This window comes from Carassius auratus, chromosome 15 (assembly GCF_003368295.1).
Source record: "Carassius auratus strain Wakin chromosome 15, ASM336829v1, whole genome shotgun sequence".
Lineage (NCBI taxonomy): Eukaryota > Metazoa > Chordata > Actinopteri > Cypriniformes > Cyprinidae > Carassius > Carassius auratus.
The window spans coordinates 15,539,527-15,565,569 of record NC_039257.1 but is presented as its reverse complement, the minus strand read 5'-3'; the positions used below and the strand labels follow the sequence as shown (position 1 = coordinate 15,565,569).

Here is a 26,043-nt window from a genome sequence, read left to right as displayed (position 1 = left end):
ACACTTTGAAGGACCTATCTGATAGGTAAGACTCAAACCATTGAAGTGTGGTTCCTGAGATGTCTTTTGTAAAACTAATGAGCTGATGGTATTTCAGCCATCTGTTCCATACTAGTGAATCCTGACTCTTAACACATTCGGAACTCAAAAGACCAGAACGTGAGTAAACAAGGACCTTCGTTGTTTACATAATTCACCATTTTGGCCGCCCTGAAGTCGGCCACATCCTGCCTTGAGTGACAGTTATTTACGACAAGAAATTCCAGAGTCACGTGGGCGAGCCTCAAAGGAGACACTAAACCAACCACATTCCAACATACACAAAAAGAAACCTTTCGTAGAAGTTCCTTACTTTCATAATTTTATTAATAATATGTATTTTGAATATGTTTTGTGTGTACCATGGTTAATCCTTGTTATACGAGGATTATAATTTTACTAGCGTATAAATTGGAATTGTTTCTCCCCACCAACTTTCTCAAAGAGAGCCATGTGCTGCAACCCCCAGTCCCTTGCAGCTTGTAAAATTTTACGACCACACAGGACTACACAGGACAGGAAACCTAATCCTTACAAAAGAATGGTAAAATGTACTCAAATGTAGTCTTAGTGTGTATATTATTGTTTTTGCGGTGCATTAGAGGTTTCCCATATAAATTGGGACTATCTGCAGTGTTATCATGTGTCAATCAAATCTTTAAATGTGTGTAATTCTGCATTTGAATGTAACTTCATGTTTTGATCATTTATATATCTTGTTTTTAGTATCTGTGTGATCGTCATGCTTTGACAGACCCATTTATCTAGAGCAAAGTAATGAAAAATGTATTTAATCTGGAATTACAAACTTGCTAGAACTCCCCGATGAATTCGGAGAAGCCCTAAATCATCAGGGGGTTGTCTCCACAGAGACAAAGGAACTTTTCCCTCCGCTTCAGATCGCGGACGTTCATTGGGTGTTCCCTCGAAAAGGGGCGTGAATCACCTCAATCGATAAAAGTCGACCGAACAAGGTCCGCCCTCTCTTCTTACGTTGACTTCCTTCCCTCCTTCATCGACACAGATCGCTCCCGCGAGTCCCTCGGCGCGGCCTTGGGCCAAACAAAGGACCACGTGTTCCACGCACACGCCAAGATCCAGTGCAGCTTGCACGCGCGTCACATGGCCTCCGGCACACGCACGCGTCACAAAAGGACAAGCGCACAAAGCGTCACAAAAAGACCACGCTCACGCGCTGGGCCATGCAAGTATCAGTTTTCTATGGAGATTTAAATGCTGCTTTAAAATGTTGCTATGATCTGATTGTTGTTGGCTTTCAAAAAGGTTACTGACTGATTTTCATACCTGAGCTCATTCTGTGATCTCTCTCTCTCTCTCTCTCTCTCTCTCGCTCGCTCTCTTTCTCTATCTCTCTCTCTCTTATTTGGATTCCGTTATGTCTTGTATAAAGGTTACTGTCTGTATTGTCGTACGCATATTTACTCTGTGTGATTTGTAGTTTGATGTATTACTAGTTGAATTATTAAAAACCCATATATCACATGATTGGCTTGGACTCCACCCCACTCACATTACGAGTCACTGAGAGGTCTGATCTTTAGCTACAAGCTTTAAATTTAGAAACTAAATTTATCATAAGGATAGGATAGAGAATATTTTTCCTTGAATTATAAGAAGTTGATAACTTTATTGAAAATTGGTAGGTCAATCTGGTTTGGTGGACAAACCACTGTTTGATTTGTAGTACTTTACAGTAAGAGATATCACTACAATTGATATGAAGAATGGAATATTGACATATTAATGAGTAAATTACAGTGCCCTGTGATTGGTATTGGTATAGGCAATTGAGCTATTTTTCATAATCAACAAAATTTAATGTAACTGTCATCTGAGGTATATTAATCATATTCCTGATTAATTATTCAAATTCCCTATATATCATTTGAGTTAATTATTCTGTAAAACTCATTGTTGCTACAGAATTGGTGGAGAATGCGGGCAATTCAAACTTCGTTTTGTGAGCAATCAATCTGTGTATATGGTTTTTAATAATTTCTGCACGTGCACTATGAAATTATGTAACGTTACTTGTGAGATAAGTCGCAAGACGTGAACTCACTCAACTGACTGAGGCAAAAAGCTGGTCATTTAGGTATTTGTAGAAACTTAACAGTATAGTCACTGTTATTTTTAATGAAAGTAAACTGCAGTATAATGTTAAAAGTATCCTGTTAAGAAAGACCAAAATCTTTTTACAGTGAGAATATTTTAATATGAATGATTAAAAGATAAAGAAATCTTTTATTAGTTGCAACATGTAAATCTGAACATGAGCGATGTTCCTCTGATTCAGTTAAAAAGGCCTTGCTTATTAAATATCGTTATTGAATGTGTGGTGAACCACATGATATTCAAAAAAATAAACGATAAAAACTCCTGGTCTAAAATTGGCTTAGCTACCCGATTTTAAACCTAAAACATTTATATCATAAGTGCTATTTTGATAAATGTCTATTGGAGTCAACAGATGGAAAATTCCTGTTTTTTTTTAACATTTGTGTTTTGGAAGTGAACGGATCCTTCCTTCACCCTATGTTTATTATAGCACCACAGAAATCAAAACTTTCTGTTCGTTACTTGTGATTTTTGATGCAGAAAATCAGCCTGACAAAAGATCAGATCATTTCTAAGTCCTATTGAAATTGTAATTCCGCTATCTAAACACCAGAGGGAATTCGTGGTTCAGAAATTTCAGGTTACGCCCTGCTTTCTGATTCCAGCTTGCATGAGTGCAAAGTCGCCATCCTGTGGCCGTTTCAGATAATGCGCTCTGATTGCTAATTTCTAATCCCCTGTGATGTATTTGAATTAGATGTTTAAATTCTCTATAATTATTTGCATTTACAGCTTTGCTCGTGCGAATATTATTACAGGGAAACAAAATAATTTTCCCTGCCTTTGACTGTTTACATTTACTTTGAGTTTGGTTCAAACATGATTTGAATTAAAATGTAATTGTTTAATAGTGGAAATCTAGATGTTTCAGAGGTCAACTACTGATTGACCCACTTAGAAGGTAAGCCATCTAGTGGCAGTCTCCTGTTAAATCGACTAACAGACCTCTGTCTTTTCCATTCTGTTTTGAATTGCATGTCCACTTTTACCCTTTTTGATTAATCTCACCCTGTTTGATTAATTTCATAATTATTAATGATAACTTACAAGCTATCATGGGTTATTATATGATATTATTCAGACTTTCCTTTTAATTCTTACATGCTTATTTAAAATTTTGATTTAAACCAGTTTTGAATTTTTAATTTGAATTACGTGTTCTGCTCAGCAGGTTAAAGACAGAGAAGCAGTACTTCCCCCCACCCCTTGTGGTGAAAACCAGCTACTCCTTCTCCCTTGTTTCATTCCTGTCTTTTAATTTGATGTTTATTATTTTTCTTCTCTCTTTTGACTTAGGTTATTTTGATAATTACCATTATTATCATAATTCCTTTGTTTTTGTTTTATCATTATTATGTAAAGCTGTTACCTTTTCTTTCTACATATATATTTACTCAATTGATGCTAAACAAACCAAACCTTAATTAACTTTAAGTTTCCTTTGTTCATCCTTTGTGTATTTGATTGTAGAACTCCCTTGGTGATTGGACAGCCATCTCAGGTTTCCAGTGAGCAGGGCTGCCCGACCGGTGTTACCGATACTGGCTGCGAGTGAAACTCGGTTCCTCTTGTGTCTGTCCGTTAGTGGCACACAGTGGAGACATCATCAATTTGGCTCTCCAAAGGTTGTGCTAAAAGTCACAAGCTGTTCGTTGCCAGAGTAACGGAGGACAGGAGACACTGCGGTTGAGTGTTTGGGGAGCGCCGGAGAGGTTGACCAAGGCACTGGTTTCCACCTGAATGACTTCAATTCACCCAGGTGAACCCAATGTGATAAAACCCATCCACTTATTATAAGCCACAAAATATTAGATATTCCCCCAGATATATTTTAAGTGTTTGACCCTTTTGCTTCTTTAAGCCACACCATATTTCTAGGTTTCCTACCCAGATAGCCCACTCACCTGTTGGCCCTATCTTAAAACCTAGCAGTAGGCTTAGGCCTCCTTATTCTCACTAACACATTGTGTTTCTATTGTTTTTATCTCATTTCAAGTGTTGTTTCACTTTGATCTTTTTCTATCCTCTGTTCTGTTGTGAATTGTTTCTTTCATTTCACATAGAGACAGTAACCTGTGAGCCACAAACACGAAGTTAAATCGTAGAGCCAACCAGCAGCCGGTGTCATCACACGACCCGCTAGGCTACTGCCTGTCAAATCTCCATTTCAGGTCCTTCATTGACCCAAGTTAATTGGCCACTTCACTGTCTGACTGTTTGCACCAGTTAGCCCCAAAATTCTCAAAAACGGCACAGCCCGTATGAATATAGCTCGTTAAACGTAGAACGAACTTGCATTGGTCTTTTTGTGTGTGTGTGCTGTGCTTCTCTCACCGACAGAGAATCAGGATGTTCCAGGCATCCAGTCCAGCAGTCCACGGGGGCCACCTCTCGACATGGTTGAAAGCAGTGACGACCCCCTTCCTGCCCAAGGACGCCAGTAACCTGCAGCACCCAGAGCAACTAGACACCGAGCTAGATGAACTGATGGCATGCGATCCAAACCAAAGCGGCTACAGAGAACTCGCCAGGATCTTCGGAAGCCTAGTTCACATTCTCGTCGCCCAGGCACGGCTCAGTGAATGGAGCAACATCACCGAGGAGGCCTGGAAGGACCAGGCCCCAACCCAGAGTCATCTTGATCAGCTCCTCCTCGAGACCCAGAACCAGCACGAGAAAGAGGACGACACAGATCCAGAGCTACAGAAAGGAGTTGAAAGACTTCACAATGCCCTGCAAGATCTTCGCTTTGACACAGATCAAAAAGAACAGCTGGAGAGAGAAGCCAGAAAGGAACTCAACAAAAAACTCCAGCAAGGTGACGCTCTCCTAAAAGGAGCAGAGACTGAACTGAAAGAAAGAGACTATAAAACCTGGGCCTGCAAAACACACTTGCAAGCGGCCCGAGCTAAATTCAACAAGCTTATTCTGCAGAGAGACAAGCTCCAAGATGAACTTGACACTGTTCACACAGAACTGAGACAATCTCACAGATTACAGAGTGGCTGCATCGGAGAAATGCACACCACAAAGTTTCTCCCGGCCCCCACTCCAACCCTTTCAGCCAAGAACCCAGAGCTGAAAAAGGGGGTGTAAGCTCACTTCTAAGGAAATCACCAGCCAGCTTACAAGAACATCTGTCAACAACGGAGGGGAGAGAATCCTTCCAGAGAACTCATGTCACTAAACCCTGCACTGCTCACAGAGAACTTCACAAGCTAGCCAGAAGCATCTCTACATTCAATCCAGATCCTGCAGGAGGACATGACGTTCATGCTTCTTTACAAGCCATTGACTTTCATTTGCAAACTGTCGCCAACGTGACAGATGTGAACACATTGTACCTGTTAAAAATCACGTCCAGCCGTGATGTGCATTGCTTTCTGGATCGTCAACCAGAGACTGTCAAAGCGTACTACCAGCAACTGCTACAGACTTTGATTCTTGAATTCTCTGATCCAAACTCAGACCATGGGCTCCTTATTGCTATGGACCTCAAACAGGGCCGATTTGAAAACCCACAGACTTCCTGTAGTCAGCTACGAAAAGCCTACTTCGGAGCATGCAACGAACCAGGTATGGAACAGGATGTCAACTTAAAAACTCTGTTCCTCCTAAACCTACATGCCAGTTGGAGTTTTCATCTCCGAGTCCCAGCGTGTCCACGTAACAGGACTACACAAGAGTTAAGGAACTTAGCCCACAAAGTTTGCACCAAGCAAAAGACTATTTGTGAAAAGACTGTGAAGAACCCCAAAATCTCTGTCTCTGAGCGATGCTTGGAGTTAACCCTAGATGGCGCCCTACAACACCACAGTCACAGACATTTTTACAGAGAGTCAATACCGTTCCAAGCCAGCAGAGGGCAACACAATCGTGGTGGTGCTCATCCAACACACCAGAGCGAGCGATTCCCACCATCCAGGACATAAAGCCCCAACAGCTGGCAGGGGAACCACTCTCGACACGACACTGGTAAGCTCAATCCTGAGCCCACGTCAGAAAAACACAGTCTGAGACAGCAGAGATCCTGAGGGTGCTGAAAGATCTTCTTCACATGAAAACTCAAAAGGAAGATGAGTCAAGCACCCAGAACACTGCCCGTCATCTACAGACCACAGAGCTAACTGTCACAGCACAAGGTGACAGCACCACCCAAGCTCCACAGCTGACAGCTGCACACCCTGAAGGAGACAGCACAGGTCCTCACACCAGCTACCACAAACACAAGGTACCAGAAAATGCTGTTTTGACTACCTGCCTCCGCAGCGAGCTACACAAGACCGGTCCTCACCACCCACCGATCGTCACACCTGCCCTGATGCCAACATTCCTGGGCAGCCTTGTCAAAAAGGGGGTGGGCCGAAAAGGAGTCAACAGGGAAGACCTGATCGACACAGGATCAAACCTGACGGTGATCTCATTTCACCTTTTCAAAAGACTCCAATTTGAAGCTAAGAGACAAGATCGAACTCTTACACTTCAAACTTATGAACTGAATGTACAAGTGTACAGACAGAATGACATCCAGTTTGAACAGGTTGTTTCCATTCACCTGACAATCGTTCCGATGAGTCTAATACATCCCATGTATGTCCCACCAATGAACACTCATACATTGCTCATCGACAAAGACCTGCTAGAACACTTTGACCCTTTTCTGAACTTCAAACAGCTAAAAGACTTTGCTCAAGTGCGAGAACCTCTTTCTCTCCAGCCACACAGGTTGCTAGAGCCAGACTGTCAGGTCGCAGAGGTCACGGGAACTCCCACAGAGCCGGTCAGGTCACAGAGGTCACGGGAACCCCAGCAGCCAGACATGAGTACAACGCCCTAACGACAGGCTCAAGTTCATGCCTCTGTACCTTAGTCAACAAACAGGGTACGGTGGTACCAGCTTACACCAAAGGGGTCGCTGTTCGGCTCAACCTGCAATGTGGTCAAACCTTACACCACACGCTGGGTTTCTTCCAACCCTCACCTGAATGTGTGGAATTCGGACTCACACTTGCAAACAACAATCATGTCAAACACCAACACCTGTTCCAGCAAGGTGATAACATCACAAAAACACACAAGGTGATTGTGTACTGGAAGAAGGTAAAAGGACACTCGAAGCTACCAAGTCTAGACAAGGACTTTAAAGATCACACTGACACCCTTGCCAAAAATGGCACACTAAACAACATTCTGTGGTCACTCCCAACCCTCCCACCCACATTCAAGGTTGAAGTGATTACACACAGCATAAGAACTTTACTAGCTAAACTGCCTACCTCAGAATCACTTACGCTGGCTCCGTTGTCTACACAGACCAACATAGCGGACATGCGCGCTTCTGAAAACTCGATAATGACTTTGCTTTACCACCTCTCAGACCCCTCCATCCACCCTGGCAACCAGTCTACAGTCACTGACAACCAAAGCCCCAGACCACTGCATGATACACAAACCATGCTGCGTGCACAGAACAATATTGTGAGTTGTGCACCGTCTGACATCACAATGCCAGGGCTTGTAATGCCACGGAGCAAAAGGGGGATAATGCCAATATATTTCCATGACGCAGCATGTGCTGCACCACGCAGCACCAGAGCCACTGACAAAACACTGAAGCAAGCGTCATGCCAGCAGCAAGATGTGGCAAAACATGGGCGAGGGAGAGCTAAACCCAGTCGCCACCCACTAAGCAAAGAGGCTGCCCTGTCCAACCAAAGACAGCCCTCATTTGTTTCTTTCTCCCCTTTCTCTCTCTCTCTCCCTAATATCTGTACCAGGATGCTGCTGTGGTTTGCCGTGCCGTGCTGTCAGTCAAAGAGAGGACAGCTGCCACAGAGAAAACCGCTGAGACTCCTGACTACCGATGACAGGGCACACTACCCCAGCACTGTAACCGAATACAGCTGTACAAGGTTCCGATGGAGAGAGGACTCCCTCACTCACACTGAGGCCGATGTCAAACACCTGTTCAGCCAACATGAGAAGGTGACTGTTACACAAATGGAGTTAAGTGGACACCACCACCGCTCCAAACAGTTCCCGGGAGCTTTGCTTAGAGCCGCTGCTGCCGCCAGAATGTTTAACATTGTTATGTCCAGTGTCAATGCAGTGAACCAGACTGTAAACTCCTTGAAACCACTGTTTACTGTCTTCCAGAAGAACTTTACCCAGACTCAGCTGTTTACAGCATTAACAACAGACATGCTGTGGGAGGTTAGCTCCTCCATAGACAGCCTAACCACGAGTAAAACCCCACCATACATGATACCCTTAAGCCTTGTGTTAACTGTGCTGTCTTACGCCATCACCATGCCAGCTGACCTGCGCCTTCCTACGGCACGTCAACCCCAAACAGAGAGAAGTGAACGTGCTCCTGAACCAACCCATCAGCGAGTCAAGCCAAGTCTACAGACCTAAAGACATTGTCAGTGTCAGGATGTGGAAAAGCAACACCCACACCAAAACACACATTCCAAATGTGGTGGCCTACCACGACAGCGACACACAGCTGTACCTGGCCCCAAACATGCACATGTGTGCTTTGTCCAAAGACATTCATTATCTCTGCCTTAGCAAACCCTTCCTCAGACACAACTCCGAAGGAATCTGCGAGCTGCAACCCTGGGTCAGCGATACGCGCTGCCCTGCCGAAGCCAAGCCTCGTACACAAGTCACAGAAACGTAAGCAGAGATTGTGGGTAACAGATGGCTCATCAACACTCCTGTGCGCTCAGCTACGCTGACCTACGACCAGCATGACACCGCCACCCGTGCCAACCTGCTTGACCAAGCACTGAAAGATACCACCCAACACATTGACATTACTCCTGTCGACACAGCCCTCCAAGCACAGCCTCGACAGCCCGTTCTGAACCCATCATCTGCGGTCCGTGCCTGGACTGCTGCCGACACTGCACGATGCATCTCCACTGTCATTGGTCACACCCTGACTCTTGGCGTGACCTTCATCCTATACAGGATACTCAACGAGATGCAAACCTCTACAGCCAAACTCACAACTGTGGCTGGAGGTCTCCGATGGAATCCCCGGAAAGGGGGTGCCAAGTCAAAGACAACACCGAACCTCACCAAGCTGAATCCTCAGCTCCAGGAACCACCTGCCATCTTGAACCACCTGCCGTCATGATCCACCTTTCATCTGCCCATAGTGATGATTGCCGTCCGATGATGTCCACACAGGGACTTCATCCGACGGAAAAGGGGGAGATGTAACACTAATGGGCTGATGGTATTTCAGCCATCTGTTCCATACTAGTGAATCCTGACTCTTAACACATTCGGGACTCAAAAGACCAGAACGTGAGTAAACAAGGACCTTCGTTGTTTACATAATTCACCATTTTGGCCGCCATGAAGTCGGCCACATCCTGCCTTGAGTGACAGTTATTTACGACAAGAAATTCCAGAGTCACGTGGGCGAGCCTCAAAGGAGACACTAAACCAACAACATTCCAACATACACAAAAAGAAACCTTTCGTACAAGTTCCTTACTTTCATCATTTTATTAATAATATGTATTTTGAATATGTTTTGTGTGTACCATGGTTAATCCTTGTTATGCGAGGATTATAATTTTACTAGCGTATAAATTGGAATTGTTTCTCCCCACCAACTTTCTCAAAGAGAGCCATGTGCTGCAACCCCCAGTCCCTTGCAGCTCGTAAAATTTTACGACCACACAGGACTACACAGGACAGGAAACCTAATCCTTACAAAAGAATGGTAAAATGTACTCAAATGTAGTCTTAGTGTGTATATTATTGTTTTTGCGGTGCATTAGAGGTTTCCCATATAAATTGGGACTATCTGCAGTGTTATCATGTGTCAATCAAATCTTTAAATGTGTGTAATTTTGCATTTGAATGTAACTTCATGTTTTGATCATTTATATATCTTGTTTTTAGTATCTGTGTGATCGTCATGCTTTGACAGACCCATTTATCTAGAGCAAAGTAATGAAAAATGTATTTAATCTGGAATTACAAACTTGCTAGAACTCCCCGATGAATTCGGAGAAGCCCTAAATCATCAGGGGGTTGTCTCCACAGAGACAAAGGAACTTTTCCCTCTGCTTCAGATCGCGGACGTTCATTGGGTGTTCCCTCGAAAAGGGGCGTGAATCACCTCAATCTATAAAAGTCGACCGAACAAGGTCCGCCCTCTCTTCTTACGCTGACTCCCTTCCCTCCTGCATCAACCCAGATCGCTCCCGCGAGTCCCTCGGCGCGGCCTTGGGCCGCGCTCATATCGCGCTCTTCTATTCTTCTCGTTCTTCGTTCTCAGACACGCGGCTCTCCCGCGAGTCCCTCGGCTCGGCCTTGGCTCAGTTCGCAGTCCCCCTCAGCACAGAAGCTTTTGTTTTCGTTGTTTTCTTTTCTTTACTAAGTTTATTCGAATATTCGCCTCTCCACAGAAGGAAGATGAATTCTGGAACATTGTTTGGTGAACCTTTCAAATACCGCGCGAAGACAGAACAAAGGACCATGTGCTCCACGCTCACGCCAAGATCCAGTGCAGCTTGCACGTGCGTCACATGGCCTCCGGCACACGCACGCTGTTTTCAAAAGGACAAGCGCACAAAGCGTCACAAAAAGACCACGCTCACGCGCTGGGCCATGCAAGTATCAGTTTTCTATGGAGATTTAAATGCTGCTTTAAAATGTTGCTATGATCTGATTGTTGTTGGCTTTCAAAAAGGTTACTGACTGATTTTCATACCGGAGCTCATTCTGTGATCTATCTCTCTCTCTCTCCATTTTCTCTCTCTCTCTCTCTCTCGCTCGCTCTCTTTCTCTCTCTCTCTCTCTTATTTGGATTCCATTATGTCTTGTATAAAGGTTACTGTCTGTATTGTCGTACGCATATTTACTCTGTGTGATTTGTAGTTTGATGTATTACTAGTTGAATTATTAAAAACCCATATATCAAATGATTGACTTGGACTCCACCCCACTCACATTAAGAGTCACTGAGAGGTCTGATCTTTAGCTACAAGCTTTAAATTTAGAAACTAAATTTATCATAAGGATAGGATGATGTTTTCATGGCCAGAGAATATTTTTTCTTGAATTATAAGAAGTGATAACTTTATTGAAAATTGGTAGGTCAATCTGGTTTGGTGGACAAACCACTGTTTGATTTGTAGTAATTTACAGTAAGAGATATCACTACAATTGATATGAAGAATGGAATATTGACATATTAATGAGTAAATTACAGTGTGATTGGTATTGGTATAGGCAATTGAGCTATTTTTCATAATCAATAAAATTTAATGTAACTGTCATCTGAGATGTATATTAATCATATTCCTGATTAATTATTCAAATTCCCTATATATCATTTGAGTTAATTATTCTGTAAAACTCATTGTTGCTACACTTTTGCCAGTAGGGTTGATAGGAGGATCTGGTGGTTAACCGTGTCAAAAGCAGCGGACAGATCAAGCAGAATAAGTACTGAAGATTTTGATTCTGCTCTTGCCAGTCTTAGAGCTTCACCAACTGAGAGTTGGTGGTCTCATTTGAATGTCCACTTCTGAAGCCAGATTGGTTGCTGTTAAGGAGGTTGTTGTGTGTGAGAAATGTGGAGACTTAGTTGAACACAGCTCGTTTAAGTGTTTTTGCAATGAAAGGAAGAAGGGAAACTGGTCTCTAGTTCTCTAAAAGAGATGGGTTGAAGTTGGGTTTCTTAAGTAGTGGAGTTGTACGTGCCTGTCTAAATGATGAGGGAAAGACACCAGTGTGGAGGGATGTGTTGATGATGTGAGTGAGTGGAAGTACAACTGCAGGCGAAATGGCTTGAAGGAGATGAGATGGAATAGGATCAAGCAGGCAAGTAGTAGGGGTGATTAGAAAGGATGAGTTTTGAGACTTCTGCCTCAGAGAGTGAATAGAAAGATGTAAATGAGTCTAAGTTTGCTGGTGATATGAGCTTGACTGATTGTGGTGTGGAAAATTGTGCTCTAATGTGTTTAATTGTATTAATTAAAAACATTGCAAAGTCGTCAGCTATTAGAGATTTTGAGGTTGAAATAAGGTTGTTTGTCGGAGATTCTAGCACGCAGTAGGGGCGTTTCATTGTCTGTCTGTATTTCCATACTGGATAAGCCGGGTTTTGTTTCTTTTGTTATTGCCCCTGCCCTCCGAAGGAAGCGTGGCTACTTAGTATGCAGAGCCTTTGGCTGGCTGAAGATGGATGCCGCAAAATGAACGCAGATGAGCTGAACCGTGGCCGTTACACCGAAAATGTTTCGAAGTACTTCTTCGACAAGCCGGATGCTTATAAACAAGCACTCACTGATTCTGAAGACGATCTGAGCGACGATGAAAGTGGCATAATAAGACTGTATAATATCCCTAATCTACAACTGAGCGAAGATGATGACGAGGAAGAATGTATTGGACTGGCGTCAGACGAGTTGAACCGTAAGATATCAGAGGCTATATCGTTTCTTATGGGGTGAGTTTCCATAAACATCAAAGTTTGTCGTTTTGTGTTAATTCTAAGAAAACGTACACTTTATCTCATGTTTAGTCCATGTTTAGACCTTCCCATATCTCCCTATTGTTATTAGCTAGCTCATCGGTTATCACAGAATCCTGTTAAAAAAGTCCTAATGCTACACAACGAAATCAATTCACTGATTAAATATTTTTTTATAAAAAGATAAAACTCACATATTTCAGCCTCTAAATCATTTTTATAAAAGTCAAAAAAGATAAATTACTGACATTTACAATGCACATTCTCCTTTATTATTAATAGTATGCGGTCCGATTTTTCCCGTTGTGTCTGTCGTTGCTATACAGGGGGTATGGCTTATCTAAATGAGATGTAAATGAGCCCCATTGACACTCGCAGCAGTGAGAACTGCAAATCTTCAGAGGCTATTTCCCGTTTTTGAGCTTCTTTGAGTGCCTACCTTCATATGGCCACAACTTCTCCAAATATTATCAGATTTCCATGTGTTACACATCGTTGGAAAGCTTGGAGACTACAGTTTCAGAATCTGTGGATAACTCAAAATGCCCCAGAACCGACTTGTGTCCCTACTTTCCGTGATTGGTCACAAATGTTTAATATCTCTGCTGTTCATATGTTCATTTATTAGTGTGTTATATGATTAGAATTTTGTCCAGGTTTTAAAATAAAGCACAGCAATGATATTTGAGAGTGTGTTTTCCCTTTTCAGGAAAAGTAGCGAAAAAGTATCGAAATCACAATTCTTGACTAGGTATCGGTATCGAAACAATAATTTTGGTATCGTGGCAACACTATACTAGGGGTGACCCAAATAATCGACGATTCAATGCTTTGATTCGTGGAGCCCGATTCGACTACCAATCTCACAGTAGAATATTCGCGGGCTGTTATGATTATGCCATTCTGACTATATGTGAGTGCTCAAATGTCTAATTTCACATAGAACTTGTGTTTTTCTCCCAATAAGTTAATATGCAGCCTATTATGATATAGCCATGAATAAAAATCTGAAAAGAAAGAAGCTACAAATAAATATTTTAAAGTGCATGAATAAATCCAACCAACTCTATGGATTTAAGTTTCACTTTCCATAATCTGCGACCGACAGAGGACTATCTTGGCGGCAGGGATTTAAAACTTTACCAAGACTCAAACTGACACAGGCAGAGACTATATATATATATATATATATATATATATATATATATATATATATAGTGGATATATTATTTACCTGATATAAGATGCATTTGGTTTTGAGTCAAGCGCTTCATTGTAATACTACGCAATATCTCTTCAGTGCATAGCGCGAACAGGGCAAACAACAAAGCAGAATATTAATAACTATGACTGGACTGTCACAGTCACACCCATACCATTATAATGAGAACACCATTATAATAAAATGCTGTGAATGTTTAGAGTTTAGCTGGCGTTTTTCTGCACATTGTTTCGTGAAGAACACGTCCACAAAAGGAGTTCGCATTCAGAGCCCCACAGATATGTTCATTTGCATTCGGGCTCTTTTTGCAGATAGCCTATAAGTACTAATGTTAACGTTATGTTGTATAAATAGCGAAGCATATTCTACATGAAATTATGAGTTTAATCCCATTGATTAAAAACTTGCTATCTAATGCTCACTCAACTGATCATCTTGCAGAACATTAATAACTATTGTCATATAGGCTAACTTTATAATGAAAGCACTATTATAAAAATTGTGAATTGTTTCGCTGACGTTTAGTGTTAACTATCTTTAAATCAAAACATAAAAACATCTTTTACCCCATTTGTTGTATTTGTTACACATTTTCCCTGTGTGTAAACATCATTGATTATGTTAGTCAAATGTCTGATTTGACTCAATGTACTTTGCCCCGCCCCCAAACATATGATTCGACTATCAGTCGAATATCAGCAAGATTCGAAAATTCCAACTTGACTATGAGAATTAGTCGGTTACACCCCTAGTACGTACATCTGCACTTTCTCATTTATGATGAGAGAATTCAGTCAGCGAGTACACACAAAACAAAACTCCAGTGTTTTAGCAATGACTAATCTGAACAATGCATGGGAATGTTTGAAAGCAGAAGCCTATCAGAGATGCAACAATTTTGCAAATAACAATGTAAATAAAATTCCATCCGAACGGAAAAAGTGGTTCAGAGACACAAGCACAACTGTGATAGAAATAATACTTGAGATTTGTACCAGTATTTCATCCAGCCTTAGGTACAAAATTAAGGTTTGAAAATAACTGGAATACCAAAACGTTTTGATTAAAGATGAGTCCACATATTAATTTATTCACCTCGCCTCAAAAAAGGGTTCAACCACCTGTTAGTAGTGTAAGGATGAAAGAACCTGATATACTTTGGTCTCCTGAGAAACAGACAATACAAACATACACAGGCATCTTCGAGACACCCCACAGAGAGGAGGTGCAGGAGACCCCCTTCCCTTCTGGCAATTTGTTTCATTTTAAATCCCTTCACCCATTCCTTCCTTCTACTCAGTCTGCTCAGAATGATTGCATGAAATTGTCAATGCAAGTGAACTAACACTCATGTCTAGTATCATTTGAAATGTCTCAGTGCAACTGGTACAATGTTCGCAATCTTACAAAAGTAGATTAGAAGATAATACAGATCTGAAGAGTAAAGAGATATCTTTATTACTGTGATGAGAGTGACCTTTCCCAGGGTCCTCCATGTAAATTACCCTATGTTCCCTTTGGGTTGTAAAACCACCCAGGCTTGGGACCTGAGTAAATGCAAATTCAAATTGTTAGTTCCTGTCTCCATCTTGGGGGATGTTTGTCTTGGTCTGAGGTATTTAAACGATTGCAGCAAAAGGATCTTTCTGTAGCCAGAAGCCTGTGGTGTGTTGAGTGTCTCTTCACTTCATACTATGTATTTTCTAAGGTCAGGTATGCTTATTTTACTTTTAGAAGCATCTTTGAGAATTTTTATGTTTTGTTTTGATATGCTTTAATATTTTTGAATTGGATATGTAATTGGCAGAAATTACCTGACTGATAATAAATTGTTAAATTTGATTTTATTCAGTTTACTCTGTAATTATTATTGACTCTAGTAGATTACGTTGAATCCTTGTTAGCAACATGAGCATCGAATGAACGAGTTAATATAAAATTAAAGATGCAAGCAGCGATGAACGAGCCCTCGCACCCGGGCTCCTCGGCAGTGAGTGACTTTAGTAAATAGGTGAATGGTGAGAAATATGCTTTAAACTCATAAATATATGTATGATATATCAATGCTTATTCCATATATATGCCAATCTTCCGGTTGTCAGCAGGTGGCGCTATCATTATAATGGAATATTGGCCTTCAGATGTCTTCAGGGCAGGACTCTAATGAAAATGTGAAGTTTGGGGAAGATTGAACATTTTATGCCTGAGTTACAACAACTTATTTTGCTGTGGCGAGACATCAAATTTTGTCATGGCGTTATGGACACGCCCTCTAACAAAAACTCAAGATCTCCACAATTTAACATTGCACAGGCCTTTAGATTAGACTGACCACAAAAAATACATTAATGTCAAAAGATTTCTAGGAGTAGTTTGTCGCAGCGTAAAACATGTCACTTCCTGTTGCCAATAGGTGGCGCTATGACTATAACTGAATATGGGCATGTAGATCTGTTCAGGTCAAGAGTCTCATCCAACATGTGAAGTTTGGGGCAGATTGGACATTGTATGTCTGAGTTACAGCAACTTCCTTTTTCATGGCGAAACGTCAAGATTTGTCATGCCGCTATGGACACGCCCTTTAACGAAACCTCAAGTCCTTCGCAATTTAACATCGTGAAACCAAGTTTGGTGTTGATCTGAATAAATCTCTAGGAGGAGTTTGTTAAAGTACAACCCCTGAAAATGGCAAAAACAACACCAATTTTGCAGGGAAAATTCAAAATAACCGACTTCCTGTTGGGAATCGGATTTCGTACCAAGAGACTTTTTTGTAGATATTGGTGAGTTACATGTGTGTACCAGTTTTTGTACATGTACGTGAAACATAGCTCGAGGCGCACTCTGTTGAAAGTGTATAGGTGGTGCTATCGAGCCATTCTGCCACACCCGTTGGAATATTGGCCTTCAGATCTGTTCAGGCCAGGACTCTTATCACACATGTGAAGTTTGGGGAAGATCGAACATTTTATACCTGAGTTATAACATCTTTTATTCCCATGACGAGACATCGAACTTCGTCGCGGCGCCATGAACACGCCTTTTAACGAAAACTCAAGATCTTCACAACTGAACATCGCACAGGCCTTTAGATTAGACTGCCCACAAAAAAGACATTGATGTCATAAAATTTCTAGGAGTAGTTTGTCGCAGCGTAAAATATGTCACTTCCTGTTGCCAATAGGTGGCGCTATGACTATAACTGAATATGGGCATGTCAATCTGTTCAGGTTCGGAGTCTCATCAAACATGTGAAGTTTGGGGCAGATTGGAAATTGTATGTCTGAGTTATAGCAACTTCATTTTTCATGGCGAATCATCGAAATTCGCCAGGCCGCCACGGACACGCCCTTCAACGAAAACTCAAGATCTTCGCAATTTAACATCGCAAAGGCCTTTAGATTAGGCATACCAAATTTGGTGTTGATTTGAAGAAATCTCTAGGAGGAGTTCGTTAAAATACAACATATGGAAATGACCAAAATTTGCTCATAATATTACAAATAACCGACTTCCTGTTGGTTTTAGAATTTTGCTCCAAGAGTCTTTTTTGTAGGTATTGGTGTGCTACATATGTGTGCCAATTTTCGTGCATGTACGTGAAACATAGCTCGAAGGCTGTTGATTTTCTAAGTATAGGTGGCGCTGTCGAGCCATTTTGCCACACCCTCTTCTGAATCCTATATCAGACGAAAATTTTCACCTGGTTTTACGCGTGTGCAAAGTTTCATGACTTTTTGAGCATGTTTAAGCCCTCAAAAATGCGATTCATTTTGGAGAAGCGGAAGAATAAGAATAATAATAATAAACAGAGCAGATACAATAGGGTCCTCACACCATCGGTGCTCGGGCCCTAATAATAAAAAACAAAGCAGATACAAGAGGGTCCTCGCACCTCGGTGCTCGGGCCCTAATAATAATGATAATAATAATAATAATAAACGGAGCAATTCCAAGAGGGTCTTCACACCATCGGTGCTCGGGCCCTAATAAACGGAGCAATTCCAAGAGGGTCCTCGCACCATCGGTGCTCGGGCCCTAATTAAAGCTGCAAGCAGCGATGAACGGCCCTCGCACCCGGGCTCACCACCACCCGGTGCCCATAGGAGGAACCGTGAACGTTGGGCCATATGCTTATAAAATAGTAAATATTTTTGTCACATTTCCTGCTGCCAACATGTGGCGTTATGATTATAACTGAATATCGCCATGTAAATGTCTTTAGGTCAGGACTCTTACCAAACATGCAAAGTTTCAGGCAGATCCGACATCTCATGTTTAAGTTAGTTTGAAATAAGTCATTCCTGTTGCCAGAAGGCGTCGCTATACTTATAATTGAATATTGGACTTTAGTTGTGTTCAGGGCAGGACTCTTATAAAACATGTGAAGTTTGGGTCAGATTGGGAATTGTATGCATGAGTTACAACAACTGCCTGTTTCATAGTATTAATAGCATCGTTTAGCACATAGTAAGTGTTAGAATGTTCGAAAATAATTCTAGCATGATTAGCACACAATGGCAAATTTTATTGTGCTGCAAATAGTGCATAGAATTGTTAAACATGACACTTCCTGTTGCCAGCAGGTGGCGCTATGACTATAACTGAATACGGGCATGCTGATGTGTTCAGTACGGGACTATTGTCAAAAGTTTGGGGCAGATCAGACGTTGCTAGTTTGAGTTACAACAACTTCCTTATTCAATGCCATAGTTGCATGCTTTAACACTTAGCTAAGTGTTGCTAGCATGTTTTATTATGCTTCTAGCATGTTGCCAGCCTATTTAACCCTTTTGGACACTTTTTAAAATTTATTCTTATGAGTTCATAACAGTGTTAACCTTGTCACTTCCTCTTACCAGCAGGTAGCGCTATGACTATTACTGAATTTGTTAATGGGTGTGTGTCCGGAACAGGACACCTATCACACATATGAAGTTTGGGGAAGATTGGACATTGCTTGCCTGAGTTACAGCAACTTCCTTTTTCACTACATTATTAGCATGCTTTAGCACTAAGCTAAATGTTGCTAGCATGTATTAGTATGTATCTAGTATGTTGCCAGCCTATGTAACACTTGTTTACACTTTTTAATATGTTCCTAGGAGTCTGTAACAGTGTTAACCATGTCACTTCCTGTTACCAGTAGGTGGCGCTAAGACTATAATTGAATTTGGTCATGGGTGTTTGTTCAGAGCAGAACACCTATCACACGTGTGCAGTTTGGGCAAGATCGGACATTGCTTGCCTTCGTTTCAGCAACTTTCTTTTTCACTACATTATTAGCACGCTTTAACACTTAGCTAATGTTGCTAGCATGTATTAGTATGTATCTAGTATGTTGCCAGCCTATTTAACACTTGTTTACACTTTTTAATATGTTCCTAGGAGTCTGTAATAGTGTTAACCATGTCACTTCCTGTTAACAGCAGGTGGCGCTATGACTATAACTGAATTTGATCATGGTTGTTTGTTCAGGACAGAACACCTATCACATGTGTGAAGTTTGGGGAAGATCGGACATTGTTTGCCTTTTTTACAGCAACTTCCCTTTTCACTGCCTAAGTAGAATGCTTTAACACTTAGCTAAGTGTTGCTAGCATCTTTCGTTATGTTTCTAGCATGCTGTCAGCCTATTTAACACTTATTGACACTTTTTAATTTGTTCTTAGAAGTCCATAACAGTGTTAACCTTGTCACTTCCTGTTACCAGCAGGTGGCGCTATGACTATAACTGAATTTGGTCATGGGTGTTTGTTCAGAACAGAAAACCTATCACACGTGTGAAGTTTGGGGAAGATCGGACATTGCTTGCCTGAGTTACAGAAACTTATTAGCATGCTTTATCACTAAGCTAAGTGTTGCTAGCATGTATTAGTATGTATCTAGTATGTTGCCAGCCTATTTAACACTTGTTTACACTTTTTAATATGTTCCTAGGCGTCTGTAATAGTGTTAACCATGTCACTTCCTGTTAACAGCAGGTGGCGCTATGACTATAACTGAATTTGATCATGGTTGTTTGTTCAGGACAGAACACCTATCACATGTGTGAAGTTTGGGGAAGATCGGACATTGTTTGCCTTTTTTACAGCAACTTCCTTTTTCACTGCCTTAGTAGAATGCTTTAACACTTAGCTAAGTGTTGCTAGCATCTTTCGTTATGTTTCTAGCATGCTGTCAGCCTATTTAACACTTATTGACACTTTTTAATTTGTTCTTAGAAGTCCATAACAGTGTTAACGTTGTCACTTCCTGTTACCAGCAGGTGGCGCTATGACTATAACTGAATTTGGTCATGGGTGTTTGTTCAGAACAGAAAACCTATCACACGTGTGAAGTTTGGGGAAGATCGGACATTGCTTGCCTGAGTTACAGAAACTTATTAGCATGCTTTAGCACTAAGCTAAGTGTTGCTAGCATGTATTAGTATGTATCTAGTATGTTGCCAGCCTATTTAACACTTGTTTAAACTTTTTAATATGTTCCTAGGAGTCTGAAACAGTGTTAACCATGTCACTTCCTGTTACCAGCAGGTGGCGCTATGACTATAACTGAATTTGGTCATGGGTGTTTGTTCAGAACAGAAAACCTATCACACATGTGAAGTTTGGGGAAGATCGGACATTGCTTGCCTGAGTTACAGAAACTTATTAGCATGCTTTATCACTAAGCTAAGTGTTGCTAGCATGTATTAGTATGTATCTAGTATGTTGCCAGCCTATTTAACACTTGTTTACACTTTTTAATATGTTCCTAGGCGTCTGTAATAGTGTTAACCATGTCACTTCCTGTTAACAGCAGGTGGCGCTATGACTATAACTGAATTTGATCATGGTTGTTTGTTCAGGACAGAACACCTATCACATGTGTGAAGTTTGGGGAAGATCGGACATTGTTTGCCTTTTTTACAGCAACTTCCTTTTTCACTGCCTTAGTAGAATGCTTTAACACTTAGCTAAGTGTTGCTAGCATCTTTCGTTATGTTTCTAGCATGCTGTCAGCCTATTTAACACTTATTGACACTTTTTAATTTGTTCTTAGAAGTCCATAACAGTGTTAACCTTGTCACTTCCTGTTACCAGCAGGTGGCGCTATGACTATAACTGAATTTGGTCATGGGTGTTTGTTCAGAACAGAAAACCTATCACACGTGTGAAGTTTGGGGAAGATCGGACATTGCTTGCCTGAGTTACAGAAACTTATTAGCATGCTTTAGCACTAAGCTAAGTGTTGCTAGCATGTATTAGTATGTATCTAGTATGTTGCCAGCCTATTTAACACTTGTTTAAACTTTTTAATATGTTCCTAGGAGTCTGAAACAGTGTTAACCATGTCACTTCCTGTTACCAGCAGGTGGCGCTATGACTATAACTGAATTTGGTCATGGGTGTTTGTTCAGAACAGAAAACCTATCACACATGTGAAGTTTGGGGAAGATCGGACATTGCTTGCCTGAGTTACAGAAACTTATTAGCATGCTTTATCACTAAGCTAAGTGTTGCTAGCATGTATTAGTATGTATCTAGTATGTTACCAGCCTATTTAACACTTGTTTACACTTTTTAATATGTTCCTAGGCGTCTGTAATAGTGTTAACCATGTCACTTCCTGTTAACAGCAGGTGGCGCTATGACTATAACTGAATTTGATCATGGTTGTTTGTTCAGGACAGAACACCTATCACATGTGTGAAGTTTGGGGAAGAACGGACATTGTTTGCCTTTTTTACAGCAACTTCCTTTTTCACTGCCTTAGTAGAATGCTTTAACACTTAGCTAAGTGTTGCTAGCATCTTTCGTTATGTTTCTAGCATGCTGTCAGCCTATTTAACACTTATTGACACTTTTTAATTTGTTCTTAGAAGTCCATAACAGTGTTAACCTTGTCACTTCCTGTTACCAGCAGGTGGCGCTATGACTATAACTGAATTTGGTCATGGGTGTTTGCTCAGAACAGAAAACCTATCACACGTGTGAAGTTTGGGGAAGATCGGACATTGCTTGCCTGAGTTACAGAAACTTATTAGCATGCTTTAACACTAAGCTAAGTGTTGCTAGCATGTATTAGTATGCATCTAGTATGTTGCCAGCCTATTTAACACTTGTTTACACTTTTTAATATGTTCCTAGGAGTCTGAAACAGTGTTAACCTTGTCACTTCCTGTTACCAGCAGGTGGCACTATGACTATTACTGAATTTGGTCATGGGTGTTTGTTCAGAGCAGAACACCTATCACACGTGTGCAGTTTGTGAAAGATCGGACATTGCTTGCCTTAGTTACAGCAACTTTTTTTTTCACTACATTATTAGCATGCTTTAACACTTAGCTAATGTTGCTAGCATGTATTAGTATGTATCTAGTATGTTGCCAGCCTATTTAACACTTGTTTACACTTTTAATATGTTCCTAGGAGTCTGTAATAGTGTTAACCATGTCACTTCCTGTTACCACCAGGTGGCGCTATGACTATAACTGAATTTGGTCATGGTTTTTTGTTCAGGACAGAACACCTATCACACGTGTGAAGTTTGGGGAAGATCGGACATTGCTTGCCTTTTTTACAGCAACTTCCTTTTTCACTGCCTTAGTAGAATGCTTCAACACTAAGATAAGTGTTGCTAGCATCTTTCGTTATGTTTCTAGCATGCTGCCAGCCTATTTAACACTTATTGACACTTTTTAATTTGTTCTTAGAAGTCCATAACAGTGTTAACCTTGTCACTTCCTGTTACCAGCAGGTGGCGCTATGACTATAATTGAATTTGGTCATGGTTGTTTGTTCAGGACAGAACACCTATCCCACGTGTGAAGTTTGGCGAAGATCGGACATTGCTTGCCTGAGTTACAGCAACTTCCTTTTTCACTACATTAGTAGCGTGCTTTAGCATTAAGCTGTGTTGCTAGCATGTATTAGTATGTATCTAGTATGTTGCCAGCCTATTTAACACTTGTTGATGCTTTTTAATATGTTCCTAGGAGTCCATAACAGTGTTAACCTTGCCACTTCCTGTTACCAGCAGGTGGCGCTATGACCATAACTGAATTTGGTCATGGGTGTTTGTTCAGGACAGAACACCTATCACATGTGTGAAGTTTGGGGAAGATCGGACATTGCATGCCTGAGTTACAGAAACTTCCTGTTTCACGGCAAAACATCAAATTTTGTCAGGCCGCCAGGGACACACCCCTTGACGAAAACTCAAAACCTTCGCAATTTAACATCACAAAGGTCTTATGATGACCCTCACCAAATTTTAAGATAATCCGATTAAAACTGTAGGAGGAGTTCGTCAAAGTATGAGGCATGGAAATGGAAAAAACTGCACAAAAATCATACAGGAAATTCAAAATAACTTACTTCCTGTTGGGTTTTGGATTTTGTACCAAGAGACTTTTTTGTAGGTAATGGTGTGTTACATGTGTGTACCGATTTTCATGAATGTACGTGAAACACAGCTCGACGAGCACTCTGTTGAAATTTAACAGGTGGCGCTATCGAGCCATTTTGCCACACCCACTTCTGAAACCTATATCAGATGTAAATTTTGCCAGTCCTGATGCCTGTGCAAAGTTTCGTGAGTTTTGGAGCATGTTCATGACGGAGAAGAAGAAGAAGAAGAAGAAGAAGAAGAAGAATAAACGGAGCAATTCCAATAGGGTCTTCGCACTGCAGTGCTCGGGCCCTAATAAACGGAGCAGATACAATAGGGTCCTCACACCTTCGGTGCTCGGGCCCTAATTAAAGCTGCAAGCAGCGATGAACGGGCCCTCGCACCCGGGCTCCCCGCCAGCGAGTGGCATTAGTAAAAAGGTTAACGGTGAGAAATATGCTTTTAAAGTCATAAATATGATTGGAATATATCAAAGTATATTCCTTATATGTTCCAATCTTCCTGTTGCCAGCAGGTGGCGCTATCATTATTATGGAATATTGGCCTTCAGATGTGTTCAGACCAGGACTCTTTATCGAACAAGTTTGGTGAAGATTGACCAATTTATGCCTGAGTTATAACAACTTCTCTTGCTGAGGCGAGACATCAAACTTGTCATGGCGCCATGGACACGCCCTTTAACAAAAACTCAAGATCTTCAAAAGTTAACATTGCACAGGCCTTTAGATTAGACGGACCACAAAAAAAGACATTGATGTCATAAAATTTCTAGGAGTAGTTTGTCGCAGCGTAAAAGATGTCACTTCCTGTTGCCAGCAGGTGGCACTATGACTATAACTGAATATGGGCATGTAGATCTGTTAAGGGCAGAAGTCTTATCTAACATGTGAAGATTGGGGCATATTGGATATTGTATGTCTGAGTTACAGCAAGTTCCTTTTTCATGGCGAAACATCAAAATTTGTCAGGCCGCAACGGACACGCCCTTTAGCGAAACCTCAAGATCTTCACAATTTAACATCGCAAAGGCCTTTAGATTACACTGACCAAGTATGGTGTTGATCTGAATAAATCTCTAGGAGGAGTTCGTTAAAGTACAACCCCTGAAAATTTCGAAAACAAAACCAATTTTGCAGAGAAAATTCTAAATAACCGACTTCCTGTTGGGATTCGGATTTCATACCAAGATACTTTTTTGTAGATATTGGTGTGTTACATGTGTGTGCCGATTTTTGTACATGTACGTGAAACATAGCTCGAGGCGCGCTATGTTGAAAGTGTATAGGTGGCGCTATCGAGCCATTTTGCCACACCCAATGGAATATTGGCCTTCAGTTGTGTTCAGGCCAGGACTCTTATCAAACATGTGAAGTTTGGGGAAGATCAGACATTTTATGCCTGAGTTTCAAATTTTATTCCCATGGCGAGACATCAAATTTTGTCACGTCGCCAAGGTCACGCCCTTTATCGAAAACTCAAGATATTCACAATTCACTATTGCAAAGGCCTTTAGATAAATCGGACCATAACACAATTTTGATTTTATTAGATTTCTAGGAGTAGTTCATTGCTGTGTAAAGCATTCACTTCCTGTTGCCAGCAGGTGGCGCTATGACTATAACTAAATTTGGCAATGTTGATCTGTTCAGGTCAGGAGTCTTATCAAACATGTGAAGTTTGGTGCAGATTGGACATTTTATGTCTGAGTTATAGCAACTTCATTTTTCATGGCGAATCATCGAAATTCGCCAGGCCACCACGGACACACCCCTAAACGAAAACTCTAGATCTTCGAAATTTAACATCGCAAAGGCCTTTAGATTACACTGACAAACTTTGGTGTTGATCTGTATAAATCTCTAGGAGGAGTTCGTTAAAGTACAACCCCCGAAAATGGCAAAAACAACAAAATTTTTGTTAAGAAAAAAAATAACTGACTTCCTGTTGGGATTTGGATTTCATACCAAGAGACTTTTTTGTAGATATTGGTGTGTTACATGTGTGTACCGATTTTCGTACAAGTATGTGAAACGTAGCTCAAGATTAACTTGAAAATTTATAGGTGGCGCTGTCGAGCCATTTTACCACACCCACCTTAGCAAACCATTGCATACCTAATCATTTGCCAGTTCTGACGTGTGTGCCAAGTTTCATGACTTTTCGAGAAAGTTTCAGAAAAAAAATAAAATAATAATAAACGACACAGAAACAAGAGGGTCCTCGCACCATCGGTGCTCGGGCCCTAATAATAATACAAAAAAGCAGATACAAGAGGGTCCTCGCACCTCGGTAATAAAGAGTTTAACTAGAACAATCAAATGTCAGAATAATAATACCTAGAAACTGGCATACAACCAATTTGCATTCCAACCTAAATTTGAGGTAATAATAAAATGGAGTCAGATTAAATAATACAATGGTGTCAGATTAAATAATACAATGGAGACAGATTTGAGTTTAACCTAAAATGAATAACTCTACGCGCTGAAAGACCGAACACTAGGGGTGCTCCGATCACGATCGGCCGATCGTTAATGCGCATCTCGTCAGTAAAGCCGGTTTTCTAATCAGCGGTTAATTCCATCAGGTGCGTGATTTCACATACAGCAGCTGTTACTACACAGAGCCTTTGTTAACTGAGAAGATGCACCAAAAAACGCTGAAAATTAACGTGATTTGCGCATCTTCTCTATTAACAACGGCTCTGTGTAGTAACAGCTGCTCTATGTGAAATCAGGCA

The 26,043-nt window shown here is 41.1% G+C and overlaps 1 protein-coding gene across 1 annotated transcript in view; it reads right to left on the bottom strand.

Annotated features, from left to right (window-relative positions):
• The window catches only part of mre11a (MRE11 homolog A, double strand break repair nuclease), a 271,381-nt gene that overhangs the window by 60,168 nt on the left and 185,170 nt on the right, over nucleotides 1–26,043 (bottom strand). The window lies entirely within an intron of this gene.